This window comes from Dermacentor andersoni, chromosome 9 (genome assembly GCF_023375885.2).
Source record: "Dermacentor andersoni chromosome 9, qqDerAnde1_hic_scaffold, whole genome shotgun sequence".
NCBI lineage: Eukaryota > Metazoa > Arthropoda > Arachnida > Ixodida > Ixodidae > Dermacentor > Dermacentor andersoni.
Genome location: NC_092822.1, coordinates 101337137 through 101353090, shown reverse-complemented (window position 1 = coordinate 101353090; position 15954 = coordinate 101337137). Strand labels below are relative to the sequence as shown.

The following is a 15954-nucleotide window of genomic DNA, read 5'->3' as shown; positions in this document are numbered from 1 at the left end:
CAAAATAAGCTTGACGCTTCAAGTCACTCCCCAAAGAAGGAAGCCTAACTACTCATCAACCACTTGTCCGCGAAACTAAAGCCTTACGTAAAACACATCTTTCAAACTTCAGAGCTTCTCACACGAAAACGTTAACAAAATTTCTAACTAAAGAAACTCTAGTCTAATATTCCGAAACTTCTCAAACACTAAAAAATAAACAAACAAAATGTTTGTTTCTATAGAAACCTTCTTTTTGCTTATCGTTATGATTGTCTTATGACGGACTCATACTTTTGAGTCGTGCTTTGAAAGCTATTTCTAGGAACATTATTATCTAGGAACAAAAAAATTTAGAGGATGCTTAAGCTTCACCTTTAATAGTGGAACACAATAGCATTCAAAGATCCCAGAGTGCTTCTCATGCTTACCGGCAACTGCAGCTTATGAAACCGTAATGTTTACCGGGAAATGCTGGCATCGAATGCTATGCATGATGGCAAGCTTTGTAGTTCTTTTTTTGATGGTGTGCAAAGAACCGAGGGGGCCGCACCGCTCCTACTAAGGCACACCTCAAACGGCAGCTGGAAAGCACTATTGCATTAGAAGTATCTGTGTTTGAGTTTCCGCGAAACAGAATTGTGTTTTCTCATATATTACAATTACGGTCCGACGCTATCATGTCTATAGGTTGTGTGTAAGTCATACTTAACGATTTTTATGACATATTTTGCTTTGAGGAATTCGATAAGTTTAGTAACTTCTTTGCGCTATATGGAGGGCTCCGTAGCTGGGTATGCATGGTTGGGTTTGCATGGTTTGGAATTACTTTTGCCGTAACGATGGCCAATGCTATACGCCGATGTCAGATTTTCGATGACACGGGGCTCTTAACGCTATGGCATTGAAAGGTCTGAAATTCGATCAGCTCTTTCCAGATGTTACAGTCCCCTGCCAATTGGCTTCCTGGCGACATGCTTTCATACTGGCCTCGGCTGACCACGACCTTGTCCTGCCGCCTTGCGTTCCTTCACACTGCATGGTGCATCCTGAAAAGGATGACGGAATGACTGGGACCATAATTGTCCCGTGCCCTTTGTCAGCGTTCGCGCAGAGCATGCTTGTCTGACTCTTTTTAGCCGATAGCTCAGACACGCTTGAATCAAAAACGTTGTCAACAACAAGCACGCCTTTCTTTATGCCCCACTCAAGCTGTTTGACGCTTCTCACTTTCTTAGGCTGCGTCACACTCTCTGCCGCATTCTAATATTGACAACGCATCCTACTATGACGCTTTCTCCTCGTACTCACTTTTGGAGCACTCACTTTTGACGTTGTACCGGGTACAGAGACGTAAGATGGGTTCAATCGTTTATGTAGTTGCACAAAAGTCGCACATGAACATATCCCTCATTCTGATGCGGAACACGTAGGCCTTTCTAAATGCCACCCCGAGCCAGAAGCACCACAACACTGACGCCTCAGAGCGGGAAACTTTTGATGGCTCTTGTAGCTTTAGGGATGGATAAAGTATATGAAGATGACACATCGGGAGGTTGGGAGAAGACCAATATTTGTGAGTTATAGCTTTAGCCATGAAATAAAGCTTTTTTGCAGCATCGCTTCTGGATAAGGGGATCGGAACTCATCGGGCTTCTACACTGGCGGACCGGATGGCTTCGTCGGTGGGTTCATTACCAGCAGTGCTGGTATGTACAGGCAGCCACTGAAATATAATTTCGTGCTCTTTGGGATAACTTTATGCTTGTCTTTTCTTATATCATGTGTGTACCACATGAGTCGTGTGAGGGCAACATGCAGGTTCTGAAGGGCTGTCAGTTCGGGTAAAATTGTATAACTGCTTGGTTTTCTTTTTGTCCAAGCGATTCCTGGTCAAATTAAGCCAAGCTAAAGCTCGCGCCTCCTGCTGATTGTTCGACATCTCGTCGGTCCAGAGTAGTCTCACCCGCACAGTCTGAGGGATTTGTACCTAAATCATCTCTCTCTTTGCCTTGACTGGCGGACAGTTTAACCAACTCTGGAACAATGCAGCAGTCTTTACTCAAGCTCCACAACTCGTATTCCTGCGAACTGCCCTCTACTGCATTCCCAAGCTCGCGCTGTGACAGCTTGTCTGTCTCGATTGCTGTCTCACCTGCACAGTCTGCATGATTCGTACCTGAATCACCGCCCTCTTAGCTACCTAAACTTGCGGACAGCTTCACCGATCCCTGAACAATGCAGTTGTCTGCCCTTGAGCTACGCAGCTCGCACTCTTGCGAACTGCTCTCAACTGCATCGTCCAACATGCACTGCGCTTCGGCACGCAGCCCTGACATGACATGTGTGCTCGTGTCTGTCGGGCCAGCGGTACTCTGAACTTCATTAAAAAACATTGTTAACAATACCTGCCATGCTCACATCGCGGTGACTCTGCCAATTCATTCACAGCTGGCGTAGCTAAATCTACAGTGCTCTCTTGGCACAGCACCTCGTCGCTCGGCCTTTGTTTCCACTAAGGCATCGTTAGCATTTACAATGTTCTGCTAACCTCCCAGGTACTGCACTCAGACAGACCTCAAACGGCAGCTGGAAAAAGGTCTTCGTCTTTGAGTTTCCGCATAACGCAATGATGTTTTCTCGTGTATTCGAATTTCAATCCGAAGCTATCATGTCTGCAGCTGGTGTGTAAGTCGCACTTTAGGAAGTCTGTGACGCAGTTTACTTTGAAAATTCAATTATTTCAGTAAGGCACTTGCGCTTAACGGAAGGCCTCGAAGGAGAGGATGTATGCTGAACTTTCGCAGACGTGCGTAGGCTTGTGACATACGTCGCTTGTGGTGGTGGTGCTTTTCTAGCACCTTCTAATGTAACTTGGGGTGGTGGTTCTTGTCTAACGGCGGTTGTGCTTGTCTAACGTCGGCAACAGCTTCGCTGTACATCCACTTTCACAGGGTGGAATGGAGGCGGATTTCTTATTGCGATAGCAATTATATGGACACTCCAGGGGAATTTCTGCCGTCGCCGTGAGGTTCCGTATGGGTGAAAGCGTGCGCGGGTGAGCCGGCGAACGCGGTTCGATCTCGCGTGCGCGAGCCAGGAACGCGGCCTACATGCGTGCTCTCTCCTGTGGCACGTGAGGCAAGTGGGTGAGGCGAAGGAGGAGGGGCGTCCTTCTCCGGCGGCTGATACGGTGCCTCTTTGTCCTCCTAGCCCGCTGATCCGTACAGCGTCAACCGCGGCGCCTACTGCGGCGTTGGACACGCGAATCGCGGGCGCCGTAGTAGACGCCGTAGGGACGCGTTTCTCTTTCTCTTCACAATCACACTGTCTCTCTCTGTGTCTTTAAAGCAATCTGCGACGTGGCCAAAGTGCCCGCCCGCGCGGGTCTCATCTTCAAAGCGATCTGTGATGTTTGCAGAGTGCGCGTATAGTGCCGGTAGCTTCGTACACGCTGTGCTTTCGACGTTTCGTCCGCGTTAAAGCGACAGATACACGGAGATGAACTGGCTCGCGGCTGCTGCCGCGATTTCTAACTCCAGCGTTTTCACAGACAGTTTCCGCTGCCATCGAGCGAGATGTGTTCACGTTTACCTGTGCGCATGTGACACCATGCTGGTTAATTTAGTTTGAAACACGTTGACGGGTTAGTTGGTTTGAATTAATGATAGCATGGGTAAGCGCGACTGAACAAAGACTTAGAAACGAGTAGACATGCAAAGACAGCGCTGCCTCTGTGTGTCTGTTTGTTTCTACGTCCTCGTTGAGGCACGCCTACACATTCTATCATTGTTAATTTAATTTGCGAATATTTACAAGTTTTATAAGGCCGACAAAACTACTATACTTACTTTGTACAGCTATCTCCTAATTTGCTATCGCAATCAGTGCTTCGCCTTTCGGGCGGAATTGCGATTTTTTTTTTTTTTTGTGCTGCCACGAGTCATGTTTTATTTGACTGAATGAATAGAGCGCTGCGTGCGCGCAATTTAGTGCCAGCGCGCGACATAAGAACCGGTCTACCACCGCTTTCAGGATGTTCGTTTTCCGCCAGCATCAGCAAGTATTTATTGGTCAGGTTAATAGCGTATGTCGACACTCTCCGTCCGGGGTGTAGCCCAGATGGTAGAGCGCTCGCTTAGTATGCGACACGTACTGTGACCGATACCCAGCACCTCCACAAATCTTTATTGCGATAGCAGGTAACTGAACATACCAGACGCATTTTTGCCGTCGTAATCGCCGTGATGTTCTGCATAAATTCCAAGGGCGATAACGCCGCTACGTGCCGTATGCTGTATCTGCGAGTGAAAACGTGCGAGGGTGAGCCCATGATGGCGTCTGCTCTCGCGCGCAAGGTGGGAAAGCGGGAAAGAAGCGCGCAGTCTTCCATTGGGTGCAAGGCACCGAGGGGAGGGGTGTAGGGCGGCGTTTTACTCCGGCGGCTGCCGCGCGGGCCATTCGTTAAGGAGCCCGCGTTGCGGAAAATCCGGCGTAGGCGTCCCGCGTCGGACGTCGCCTCGTCATAAAGAATTTCGAACACATTTTGAACCACGCATACCCAATCACTTCTCTACCACCAAAGTTGCTCCCACCTTGTCTTTTATTCGTTATTTTAAAAGTGATCTGCGATGAAGACAGAGTGCGCCGATTGCTGATAGGTTGGTGTGCGTTGACGTTCTGCCGCTTAGTTTGCGTTGAAGTAAGGCAGCACGAAGGTCAATTTACTCGATGTTGTTCCTGCGCTTCCTCCCGACAGCGTTTTGACGCCGGGTTTCCACGGTCATCGAATGAAATATGTTCATGTTCATTTGTGCCCGCGTGGCAGCACACTTGTTAATTTAGTTAGTAAGCGAATGTTTGCAACTTTATACGGCCGATAAGGCTACTGTCCTTACCAGCTGTCTACTAATTTGCTATCGCAATCGATGCTTCGCCTATCGGGCAAAACTGACTTTTTTCTTGTGCTGTCACGAGTCATGTTTTATTTGGTTGAATTAATGGAGTGCTGCGCGTAAGTTAAGGCCAGCGCGCGACACAAGAACCGGTCTGCCGCCGCTTACAGGGCTTTCCTTTTCCGCCAGCATCAGCAAGTATTTACTGATCAGGTTATGAGCGTATGTCTGCACTGTCCAACGGGGGTGCTCGATTCTATTTCCGGCTACCGTTCGGTGCGGACGCAGAATGACTTGCTCCGGTGGGGTGGTGTTTGCGGCAGCCGCGGAAACAGGATTATTGCCGATGAAGACAAGGATTACCAAGTTGTTTTGCCACAATTTCCCACAGGACCCTGCGTTTTGAATACTGTTTTCCTTCACGGGGACGTGACCGCAAGGCCATTTCGCGCCGATTTCCGGGACATGCTGGCTCGTCTGGGACTACTGCCCGAGGTTGTCACCTTGGGGGCGTTCCAGATGAACCACGTTTGGGCGGTTACGTTCAGGAACTCGGAGTCTACGAAGAAAATGTTGTCGTGAGACGAAGCTGAGGTGAAAGAAAGAAGGTGCCTAGTGTTGGACCCGGCTAACCAGGAGATACGCGTGAAGGTTTTCTGGCTCCCTCACCATGTCCCAGACGAAGACGTCCGCGCGGCACCCGCAGCGTATGGAAAAGCCACTGACGTGACCAGACAACGCTGGCGTGAGCAAGCCATCACGGACAAAGGTTTGACAACGCGCACCGTAACCTTGAAGCTGAAGGCGGGCGTGACCACTGAGGATCTGCCACATCAGTTTCGAGTAGCCGGTATGATGGCACTTCTCGTGGCCCCTGGAAGGGCTCCCTTATGCTTGAGGTGAAACCGCACGGGACATATCAGGAGGGAGTGTCGCGTACCGCGCTGTGCTATTTGCCGGCGCTTTGGCCACGACGAGAGCCAGTGTGTACGGACGTATGCGAACATCGCAGGCCCCGCAAAGTCTGACGAGGTCTTACAAGAGCGCATCATGGATGTCGCTGATGCCGAGGAAGCGGCTGGTGGGTCCGACGTTAGGCAAGGCTCAAAGGCAAAAGTCCTCGCTACGCCTGAGGGATCCTGCAGCACTGTCAAGCATGGAAAGGACGATAAAGTGCAGAGCACAGGCGGCCGCCGAAACGTCTGCCAAGGACGCAGTGACTAAGGTTGCCACAAAGGACAGCAGCAAAGACAAAACGAAGACAGCAGTGGAGAAGGCAACCCTTCTGGACACCAGTGGCCCAAGCGGTACGGCAGCGAAGAGGTCCCTTGAGGAAAGCAATGACGGCGAACCAGGGAAAATCAAAGCGGTTCAAAGTGAGCCGCCTTTGAAGACAACCAATGTCCGGCGACCAACTTTGAAGCCGACGCCGAATGTGCCACCCGATAGGAAACCGTCGGCGCCAGCGCCGACATAGCATGATAGTGTCTACAGACGTTTTCCGTTTTCCTTTCACTTTTCCTTTTTTTTCTGGGGGGGGGGGGGGGGGGTTGCTGGGGAACGGTGGGGTAGCGGGCGACTGCAACAAGACGCAAGTTTCGCGATGGAAATTCATAGAAGTGGCATCCAACAACGACAGTCCAGAGTATGGTTTTCGCTGCGCTATGCCGGTAAACGTGAGTGTGCAGAGAATGTAGGTGCTGACCGGTATTTTCCTTCTTCATAACCTAATGAATTCCACCAATGTCGCGTTACGTGTTGGAAGTATAAATGTAAGGGGCCTTGGTTCTAAACGAAAACAGTACGAACTAAGCAGGCTGTTCATTGAAGCTGATCATGACCTTATCGCAGTGCAAGAAACTAAAATCGAAACTGAAGAAGGAACGGAACGTATGGTAGCAGCTTTTCGGCCATGGTATTATGTGTATCACATTGTTTAGGGAGGTCTGGTTGGTGCGCCCTTTTTGTTGGCAGTTCTCTGGACGTAGTTATTGAAAGCGGGGTTTGTGATGTTAATGGCCGACAAATAGTGTGCGACTTTGTTATTGGAGCAGTGAAGTGGCGAGCGATGTGTGTTTACGCACCTAACAAGGAATGTGAAGGCAAGGTTTTCTTTCAATGCCTTCAAAGCCAATTGAATTGTCAAACCAACATTTTATTGATGGGTTATTTCAACTGTGTGTGTTACGCTGAGGACAGAGTGCTAAGCCCACCGGTTCACGGCGCAAGCGCGCAATTTTTTGCCAAAATTGTTGGCGAAATGAATTTGGTAGATGTGGGCCATGTCATGGGAAATGGTAAAAATTCAAGGTTCACGCATTTTCAAGGAGTCAGCCATGCACGATTAGATCGAGTGTATATGTCTGCTGATTTGATTCCAATGTGTAGCAACTATGAGGTAAAATCTGTGTCATACAGTGACAACTGTTTAGTTATGTTTGCGTTGGGCCCTAGAAAACCAAAATTTATTTGGGCGTTGTGGAAATTAAACTATAGACTACTAGATGATTATGTTTTTGTTAAGAAAATTGAAGATATTCAGAACCTATTAGAAAAGGATCATCAAAGTATTGAAGAAGCATGGGATGTTTCAAGCAGGAAACGAAGTTAATGGCAATGGAAAGATCATGCGCATTAGGACGGGAGAAACAAAGGAAAGAAAAAGAGAGGCAGTGTCAACTTCTACTTAACAATGGAAGGTGCGTGCCCAGGTAGCTTTGCGAAGGGAATAAAAGAAGTAAAAGCTCAGTTAGAAAGCGGCGATCAAGAGAAATATCGAGGTGCGGTTATACGTGCGCGCGCAAAAAGATTATGGTGCGGTGAAGTACCGGCCAAAAGAGCGTTTTCGGACAAAAAGTGCTACGCTTCACGAAAGGAGATAAGGCCATCCTATATCGAAACGAAATTGTGTGTGAAAAGCAACACATGCAGCGGGCTTTTTATGAATATTACAGGGAGTTGTTAGGCAGTAAACGCGAGCATTCGGAAGGTTTCGATAGTGAGTTTTTGAGGCTTCTTCCAAAGTAGGATGAGGACGCAAGGCTGAACCTTGAGCAGCCAATTACTGTGGCAGAAATAGAACGAGCAATAAATGAGTTAGCTGTAGGTAATGCACCAGGCCCTGACGGATTAGGCGCTGCTTTTTATAAGGTTTTTAAAAAGGAAATGACAATAATTTTGCATCAGTTAATTAATGAGGCATATGAGAAACAGGTTTTACGGCCTTCGTTTCGTGAGAGCCATGTGGTATTAATACGAAAGAGTCAAGATCCTCAAACTCTACTCTCGGTGCGCGCATATCGTCCCATTAGCCTTACAAATACAGACTACAAGATATACGAAAGTTCTCGGGAGGCGACTACAGTCGGTCATGCAGAAGTTAGTGGGACCACACCAAACGTGTGGAATAAAAGGACGGTGTATTATGACAAACATTCATGTGGCACGGATGGTCCTTGAGTGTTGTGATGCCTATTCAGAGAAGGTGGCAATATTACAGTTCGACCTAGAAAAGGCATTCGATAGGGTGGCGCATAAAATCCTTTTTGTTATACTTGAACATGTCAACGTGGATGTATGTTATTAGAAGGTGTTAAAATGTGTTATGATTGAATAGTTTCTAAGATTATAATTAGTAATACATTATCGGAAAATATACAACTCAAATCTTCTTTGAGACAAGGTCGCTGTTTGTCACTTTTGCTTTTTGCATTATATTTAGAGCCATTTTGTTTAAAGGTACTTTTCTGCAGTGAAATCGTAGGTTATTGGGTAGGCGCGAGTGAAATAAAGACACTAGCATACACAGATGACGTAGCAGTGTTCTGCCGGGATAAAGAAAGCGTTAATAAAGCGTTTGATGTAGCCAAAAAAATTTGTAAAATGTCAGGAAATGTCGTTAATTGGGGAAAATCAGTAGGAATATTGCACGGGGTTTGGGAACACTTTCCCACTGAAATGGAAAGTGTACACTGGACGACTACCCCTCTGAGGTATCTCGGTGTACCACTGCAGCATTTTCGGGACACAAAAGATTACTGGAAAGAGCAATGTACAGAAGTGAAGGAAAAAACAAAACAATTTGGTGGGAGGGACCTTTCCATGTTCGCGAGAGCAACCGTATGCAACCTCTTTCTCGTCGCTAAGATTTGGTTCGTGCTACAGGCCATATGCGCATCAAGAACGAGCATACAAAAAGTGCACCAGGAATTTGCCGTATTTATCTAGGGATCTGTATGGGAACGTACCAGCCGCACCAATTTGTTCACATCGGTTAAACGAGGCGGCCTGGGCCTAGCTCACTTGTTCTTGAAGCAAGTGGTTTCACGTTTTATGTTCTTGCGCGATCATCAAAATGTATCTTTATTAACTGTGTTTCAGGAGCGTCTGAGTGACGCTTTACCAAATTATATTGTGTCAGCACGACTAGCGAGAACAACTATCAAAGGATTTCTGCGTAAAGTTGTATGGGCGTACCAATTCTCGTGCACGCATTTTTCTTTAGAGTATTTAAGCAGTGTTAAGCGAAAGAAACACTACAAGGATGTTATCGACACATTGCTGCCAACACCTATATATAGACGAAGTTTTGTATAGAAAATGGAGGAAATGTGTTAAAAAGGGTAAAGCGGATGCCGGTGCGCTCGTCAGCCAAGTCATTTGTCTTTCAACTTCACAGCGAAACGTTACCGGTTAAGCCATGGCTCAAACAAAAAGCACTGTTTGTAGCATAATCAGTCAACTGTTTAATATGCAGAAAACGAGAAACAATAGAGCATATGTTCCTGGAGTGCCCAGACGCAGTATTCATGTGGGACATTTTGCAACGAACTTTAAGAAAGGAGCTACTGGTGACGCCGTACGGAATCCGCTTTCTCCCTACATCAAATGATGATGGAGTCCCTCATGATATGTTTATGTTACTGTGTCTACACAGTCTATGAAAAACACGAATGGAGATATGTCCTGACCATATTAAGACTCAGTCATCAAGGGAAAACTTTCTTGAGAGCATGGTCCTCATGCAGGAAGTGTACAAGGCAAGAAACGAGGACAATGACTGCATTTCAGTATAAGATGAGCTGGCATCTATGAAGTGCTTTTAAGTACCTCGCGTCAGCCTCAGAGTGGCAGACGCTTTTAATGTTTTTTTTATCGCTGTGTTTTGTTCATATTTGTATGTATTGCAAACCGGCAATAAACAGGAAAAAAAAAAGTGCAGCTCAGATGGTAGAGCGCTCGCTTAGCATGCGAGAGGTACTGGGATCGATACCCAGCACCTCCACAACTTTTTTTTTTTCTTGCTGCTCTGGAGTCGCGTTTTTTTAGATTTAATGAGTGAAACAATGCGTGCCACTTTATACCTGCGCGCGACATAAAAAACCGGTCTTCCTCCGCTTATAGAGCTTTCGTTTTCCTTCAGCATCGGCAGCTATTTACTGATCAGGTTATGAGCGTATGTCTCCACTGTCCGTCGGGGGTGTAGCTCAGATGGTAGAGCGCTCGCTTAGCATGCGAGAGGTACTGGGATCGATACCCAGCACCTCCAGAACTTTTTCCTTCTTGCTGTTATGGAGTCGCGTTTCTTTAGATTTAATGAGTGAAAAAATGCGTGCCACTTTATACCTGCGCGCGACATAAAAAACCGGTCTTCCTCCGCTTATAGAGCTTTCGTTTTCCTTCAGCATCGGCAGCTATTTACTGATCGGGATATGAGCGTATGTCTCCACTGTCCGTCGGGGGTGTAGCTCAGATGGTAGAGCGCTCGCTTAGCATGCGAGAGGTACTGGGATCGATACCCAGCACCTCCAGAACTTTTTCCTTCTTGCTGTTATGGAGTCGCGTTTTTTTAGATTTAATGAGTGAAACAATGCGTGCCACTTTATACCTGCGCGCGACATAAAAAACCGGTCTTCCTCCGCTTATAGAGCTTTCGTTTTCCTTCAGCATCGGCAGCTATTTACTGATCGGGATATGAGCGTATGTCTCCACTGTCCGTCGGGGGTGTAGCTCAGATGGTAGAGCGCTGGCTTAGCATGCGAGAGGTACTGGGATCGATACCCAGCACCTCCAGAACTTTTTCCTTCTTGCTGTTATGGAGTCGCGTTTTTTTAGATTTAATGAGTGAAACAATGCGTGCCACTTTATACCTGCGCGCGACATAAAAAACCGGTCTTCCTCCGCTTATAGAGCTTTCGTTTTCCTTCAGCATCGGCAGCTATTCACTGATCGGGATATGAGCGTATGTCTCCACTGTCCGTCGGGGGTGTAGCTCAGATGGTAGAGCGCTCGCTTAGCATGCGAGAGGTACTGGGATCGATACCCAGCACCTCCAGAACTTTTTCCTTCTTGCTGTTATGGAGTCACGTTTCTTTAGATTTAATGAGTGAAACAATGCGTGCCACTTTATACCTGCGCGCGACATAAAAAACCGGTCTTCCTCCGCTTATAGAGCTTTCGTTTTCCTTCAGCATCGGCAGCTATTTACTGATCGGGTTATGAGCGTATGTCTCCACTGTCCGTCGGGGGTGTAGCTCAGATGGTAGAGCGCTCGCTTAGCATGCGAGAGGTACTGGGATCGACACCCAGCACCTCCAGAACTTTTTCCTTCTTGCTGTTATGGAGTCGCGTTTCTTTAGATTTAATGAGTGAAACAATGCGTGCCACTTTATACCTGCGCGCGACATAAAAAACCGGTCTTCCTCCGCTTATACAGCTTTCGTTTTCCTTCAGCATCGGCAGCTATTTACTGATCGGGATATGAGCGTATGTCTACACTCTCCGTTGGGGGTGTAGCTCAGATGGTAGAGCGCTCGCTTAGCATGCGAGAGGTACTGGGATCGATACCCAGCACCTCCACAACTTTTCCTTCTTGCTGTTATGGAGTCGCGTTTTTTTAGATTTAATGAGTGAAACAATGCGTGCCACTTTATACCTGCGCGCGACATAAAAAACCGGTCTTCCTCCGCTTATAGAGCTTTCGTTTTCCTTCAGCATCGGCAGCTATTTACTGATCGGGTTATGAGCGTATGTCTACACTCTCCGTGGGGGGTGTAGCTCAGATGGTAGAGCGCTCGCTTAGCATGCGAGAGGTACTGGGATCGATACCCAGCACCTCCAGAACTTTTTCCTTCTTGCTGTTATGGAGTCGCGTTTTTTTAGATTTAATGAGTGAAACAATGCGTGCCACTTTATACCTGCGCGCGACATAAAAAACCGGTCTTCCTCCGCTTATACAGCTTTCGTTTTCCTTCAGCATCGGCAGCTATTTACTGATCGGGTTATGAGCGTATGCCTACACTCTCCGTTGGGGGTGTAGCTCAGATGGTAGAGCGCTCGCTTAGCATGCGAGAGGTACTGGGATCGATACCCAGCACCTCCACAACTTTTTCCTTCTTGCTGTTATGGAGTCGCGTTTTTTTAGATTTAATGAGTGAAACAATGCGTGCCACATTATACCTGCGCGCGACATAAAAAACCGGTCTTCCTCCGCTTATAGAGCTTTCGTTTTCCTTCAGCATCGGCAGCTATTTACTGATCGGGTTATGAGCGTATGTCTACACTCTCCGTCGGGGGTGTAGCTCAGATGGTAGAGCGCTCGCTTAGCATGCGAGAGGTACTGGGATCGATACCCAGCACCTCCACAACTTTTTCCTTCTTGCTGTTATGGAGTCGCGTTTTTTTAGATTTAATGAGTGAAACAATGCGTGCCACTTTATACCTGCGCGCGACATAAAAAACCGGTCTTCCTCCGCTTATAGAGCTTTCGTTTTCCTTCAGCATCGGCAGCTATTTACTGATCGGGTTATGAGCGTATGTCTCCACTGTCCGTCGGGGGTGTAGCTCAGATGGTAGAGCGCTCGCTTAGCATGCGAGAGGTACTGGGATCGATACCCAGCACCTCCACAACTTTTTCCTTCTTGCTGTTATGGAGTCGCGTTTTTTTAGATTTAATGAGTGAAACAATGCGTGCCACATTATACCTGCGCGCGACATAAAAAACCGGTCTTCCTCCGCTTATAGAGCTTTCGTTTTCCTTCAGCATCGGCAGCTATTTACTGATCGGGTTATCAGCGTATGTCTCCACTGTCCGTCGGGGGTGTAGCTCAGATGGTAGAGCGCTCGCTTAGCATGCGAGAGGTACTGGGATCGATACCCAGCACCAACAGAACTTTTTCCTTCTTGCTGTTATGGAGTCGCGTTTTTTTAGATTTATTGAGTGAAACAATGCGTGCCACTTTATACCTGCGCGCGACATAAAAAACCGGTCTTCCTCCGCTTAAAGAGCTTTCGTTTTCCTTCAGCATCGGCAGCTATTTACTGATCGGGATATGAGCGTATGTCTCCACTGTCCGTCGGGGGTGTAGCTCAGATGGTAGAGCGCTCGCTTAGCATGCGAGAGGTACTGGGATCGATACCCAGCACCTCCAGAACTTTTTCCTTCTTGCTGTTATGGAGTCGCGTTTCTTTAGATTTAATGAGTGAAACAATGCGTGCCACTTTATACCTGCGCGCGACATAAAAAACCGGTCTTCCTCCGCTTATAGAGCTTTCGTTTTCCTTCAGCATCGGCAGCTATTTACTGATCGGGTTATGAGCGTATGTCTCCACTGTCCGTCGGGGGTGTAGCTCAGATGGTAGAGCGCTCGCTTAGCATGCGAGAGGTACTGGGATCGATACCCAGCACCTCCACAACTTTTTCCTTCTTGCTGTTATGGAGTCGCGTTTTTTTAGATTTAATGAGTGAAACAATGCGTGCCACTTTATACCTGCGCGCGACATAAAAAACCGGTCTTCCTCCGCTTATAGAGCTTTCGTTTTCCTTCAGCATCGGCAGCTATTTACTGATCGGGTTATGAGCGTATGTCTACACGCTCCGTTGGGGGTGTAGCTCAGACGGTAGAGCGCTCGCTTAGCATGCGAGAGGTACTGGGATCGATACCCAGCACCTCCACAACTTTTTCCTTCTTGCTGTTATGGAGTCGCGTTTTTTTAGATTTAGTGAGTGAAACAATGCGCGCCCCTTTATACCTGCGCGCGACATAAAAACCGGTCTTCCGCCGCGTGTAGGGCTTTCGTTTTCCTTCAGCATCGGCAGCTATTTACTGATCGGGTTATGAGCGTATGTCTACGCTCTCCGTCGGGGGTGTAGCTCAGATGGTAGAGCGCTCGCTTAGCATGCGAGAGGTACTGGGATCGATACCCAGCACCTCCACAACTTTTTCCTTCTTGCTGTTATGGAGTCGCGTTTTTTTAGATTTAGTGAGTGAAACAATGCGCGCCCCTTTATACCTGCGCGCGACATAAAAACCGGTCTTCCTCCGCTTATAGAGCTTTCGTTTTCCTTCAGCATCGGCAGCTATTTACTGATCGGATTATGAGCGTATGTCTACACTCTCCGTCGGGGGTGTAGCTCAGATGGTAGAGCGCTCGCTTAGCATGCGAGAGGTACTGGGATCGATACCCAGCACCTCCACAACTTTTTCCTTCTTGCTGTTATGGAGTCGCGTTTTTTTAGATTTAATGAGTGAAACAATGCGTGCCACATTATACCTGCGCGCGACATAAAAAACCGGTCTTCCTCCGCTTATAGAGCTTTCGTTTTCCTTCAGCATCGGCAGCTATTTACTGATCGGGTTATGAGCGTATGTCTACACTCTCCGTCGGGGGTGTAGCTCAGATGGTAGAGCGCTCGCTTAGCATGCGAGAGGTACTGGGATCGATACCCATCACCTCCACAACTTTTTCCTTCTTGCTGTTATGGAGTCGCGTTTTTTTAGATTTAATGAGTGAAACAATGCGTGCCACTTTATACCTGCGCGCGACATAAAAAACCGGTCTTCCTCCGCTTATAGAGCTTTCGTTTTCCTTCAGCATCGGCAGCTATTTACTGATCGGGTTATCAGCGTATGTCTCCACTGTCCGTCGGGGGTGTAGCTCAGATGGTAGAGCGCTCGCTTAGCATGCGAGAGGTACTGGGATCGATACCCAGCACCTCCACAACTTTTTCCTTCTTGCTGTTATGGAGTCGCGTTTATTTAGATTTAATGAGTGAAACAATGCGCGCCCCTTTATACCTGCGCGCGACATAAAAACCGGTCTTCCGCCGCATGTAGGGCTTTCGTTTTCCTTCAGCATCGGCAGCTATTTACTGATCGGGTTTTGAGCGTATGTCTACACTCTCCGTCGGGGGTGTAGCTCAGATGGTAGAGCGCTCGCTTAGCATGCGAGAGGTACTGGGATCGATACCCAGCACCTCCAGAACTTTTTCCTTCTTGCTGTTATGGAGTCGCGTTTTTTTAGATTTAATGAGTGAAACAATGCGTGCCACTTTATACCTGCGCGCGACATAAAAACCGGTCTTCCTCCGCTTATAGAGCTTTCATTTTCCTTCAGCATCGGCAGCTATTTACTGATCTGGTTATGAGCGTATGTCTACACTCTCCGTTGGGGGTGTAGCTCAGATGGTAGAGCGCTCGCTTAGCATGCGAGAGGTACTGGGATCGATACCCAGCACCTCCACAACTTTTTCCTTCTTGCTGTTATGGAGCCGCGTTTTTTTAGATTTAATGAGTGAAACAATGCGTGCCACTTTATACCTGCGCGCGACATAAAAACCGGTCTTCCTCCGCTTATAGAGCTTTCGTTTTCCTTCAGCATCGGCAGCTATTTACTGATCGGGTTATGAGCGTATGTCTACACTCTCCGTTGGGGGTGTAGCTCAGATGGTAGAGCGCTCGCTTAGCATGCGAGAGGTACTGGGATCGATACCCAGCACCTCCACAACTTTTTCCTTCTTGCTGTGATGGAGTCGCGTTTTTTTAGATTTTTTGAGTGAAACAATGCGTGCCACTTTATACCTGCGCGCGACATAAAAACCGGTCTTCCTCCGCTTATAGAGCTTTCGTTTTCCTTCAGCATCGGCAGCTATTTACTGATCGGGTTATGAGCGTATGTCTACACTCTCCGTTGGGGGTGTAGCTCAGATGGTAGAGCGCTCGCTTAGCATGCGAGAGGTACTGGGATCGATACCCAGCACCTCCACAACTTTTTCCTTCTTGCTGTTATGGAGTCGCGTTTT

At 47.6% G+C, this 15954-nt stretch overlaps 22 non-coding genes across 22 annotated transcripts; all 22 read left to right on the top strand.

Moving 5' to 3' along the window:
• The first annotated feature begins 10349 nt into the window (after window positions 1–10349).
• Window positions 10350–10422, top strand: TRNAA-AGC (transfer RNA alanine (anticodon AGC)). The gene has a single exon. It is a non-coding gene; the product is annotated as a tRNA-Ala (tRNA).
• Window positions 10423–10611: 189 nt separating this feature from the next.
• On the top strand, window positions 10612–10684 carry TRNAA-AGC (transfer RNA alanine (anticodon AGC)). Its single transcript has one exon. It is a non-coding gene; the product is annotated as a tRNA-Ala (tRNA).
• Window positions 10685–10873: 189 nt separating this feature from the next.
• On the top strand, window positions 10874–10946 carry TRNAA-AGC (transfer RNA alanine (anticodon AGC)). Its single transcript has one exon. It is a non-coding gene; the product is annotated as a tRNA-Ala (tRNA).
• A 189-nt stretch (window positions 10947–11135) lies between these two features.
• TRNAA-AGC (transfer RNA alanine (anticodon AGC)) lies at window positions 11136–11208 on the top strand. Its single transcript has one exon. It is a non-coding gene; the product is annotated as a tRNA-Ala (tRNA).
• Window positions 11209–11397: 189 nt separating this feature from the next.
• TRNAA-AGC (transfer RNA alanine (anticodon AGC)) lies at window positions 11398–11470 on the top strand. The gene has a single exon. It is a non-coding gene; the product is annotated as a tRNA-Ala (tRNA).
• A 189-nt stretch (window positions 11471–11659) lies between these two features.
• Window positions 11660–11732, top strand: TRNAA-AGC (transfer RNA alanine (anticodon AGC)). Its single transcript has one exon. It is a non-coding gene; the product is annotated as a tRNA-Ala (tRNA).
• Window positions 11733–11920: 188 nt separating this feature from the next.
• TRNAA-AGC (transfer RNA alanine (anticodon AGC)) lies at window positions 11921–11993 on the top strand. Its single transcript has one exon. It is a non-coding gene; the product is annotated as a tRNA-Ala (tRNA).
• A 189-nt stretch (window positions 11994–12182) lies between these two features.
• Window positions 12183–12255, top strand: TRNAA-AGC (transfer RNA alanine (anticodon AGC)). Its single transcript has one exon. It is a non-coding gene; the product is annotated as a tRNA-Ala (tRNA).
• A 189-nt stretch (window positions 12256–12444) lies between these two features.
• Window positions 12445–12517, top strand: TRNAA-AGC (transfer RNA alanine (anticodon AGC)). The gene has a single exon. It is a non-coding gene; the product is annotated as a tRNA-Ala (tRNA).
• A 189-nt stretch (window positions 12518–12706) lies between these two features.
• On the top strand, window positions 12707–12779 carry TRNAA-AGC (transfer RNA alanine (anticodon AGC)). Its single transcript has one exon. It is a non-coding gene; the product is annotated as a tRNA-Ala (tRNA).
• A 190-nt stretch (window positions 12780–12969) lies between these two features.
• TRNAA-AGC (transfer RNA alanine (anticodon AGC)) lies at window positions 12970–13041 on the top strand. Its single transcript has one exon. It is a non-coding gene; the product is annotated as a tRNA-Ala (tRNA).
• A 189-nt stretch (window positions 13042–13230) lies between these two features.
• On the top strand, window positions 13231–13303 carry TRNAA-AGC (transfer RNA alanine (anticodon AGC)). The gene has a single exon. It is a non-coding gene; the product is annotated as a tRNA-Ala (tRNA).
• Window positions 13304–13492: 189 nt separating this feature from the next.
• TRNAA-AGC (transfer RNA alanine (anticodon AGC)) lies at window positions 13493–13565 on the top strand. The gene has a single exon. It is a non-coding gene; the product is annotated as a tRNA-Ala (tRNA).
• A 189-nt stretch (window positions 13566–13754) lies between these two features.
• Window positions 13755–13827, top strand: TRNAA-AGC (transfer RNA alanine (anticodon AGC)). The gene has a single exon. It is a non-coding gene; the product is annotated as a tRNA-Ala (tRNA).
• A 188-nt stretch (window positions 13828–14015) lies between these two features.
• Window positions 14016–14088, top strand: TRNAA-AGC (transfer RNA alanine (anticodon AGC)). The gene has a single exon. It is a non-coding gene; the product is annotated as a tRNA-Ala (tRNA).
• A 188-nt stretch (window positions 14089–14276) lies between these two features.
• Window positions 14277–14349, top strand: TRNAA-AGC (transfer RNA alanine (anticodon AGC)). The gene has a single exon. It is a non-coding gene; the product is annotated as a tRNA-Ala (tRNA).
• Window positions 14350–14538: 189 nt separating this feature from the next.
• TRNAA-AGC (transfer RNA alanine (anticodon AGC)) lies at window positions 14539–14611 on the top strand. The gene has a single exon. It is a non-coding gene; the product is annotated as a tRNA-Ala (tRNA).
• A 189-nt stretch (window positions 14612–14800) lies between these two features.
• Window positions 14801–14873, top strand: TRNAA-AGC (transfer RNA alanine (anticodon AGC)). The gene has a single exon. It is a non-coding gene; the product is annotated as a tRNA-Ala (tRNA).
• A 188-nt stretch (window positions 14874–15061) lies between these two features.
• On the top strand, window positions 15062–15134 carry TRNAA-AGC (transfer RNA alanine (anticodon AGC)). Its single transcript has one exon. It is a non-coding gene; the product is annotated as a tRNA-Ala (tRNA).
• A 188-nt stretch (window positions 15135–15322) lies between these two features.
• Window positions 15323–15395, top strand: TRNAA-AGC (transfer RNA alanine (anticodon AGC)). Its single transcript has one exon. It is a non-coding gene; the product is annotated as a tRNA-Ala (tRNA).
• A 188-nt stretch (window positions 15396–15583) lies between these two features.
• TRNAA-AGC (transfer RNA alanine (anticodon AGC)) lies at window positions 15584–15656 on the top strand. The gene has a single exon. It is a non-coding gene; the product is annotated as a tRNA-Ala (tRNA).
• A 188-nt stretch (window positions 15657–15844) lies between these two features.
• Window positions 15845–15917, top strand: TRNAA-AGC (transfer RNA alanine (anticodon AGC)). Its single transcript has one exon. It is a non-coding gene; the product is annotated as a tRNA-Ala (tRNA).
• Window positions 15918–15954: the final 37 nt, after the last annotated feature.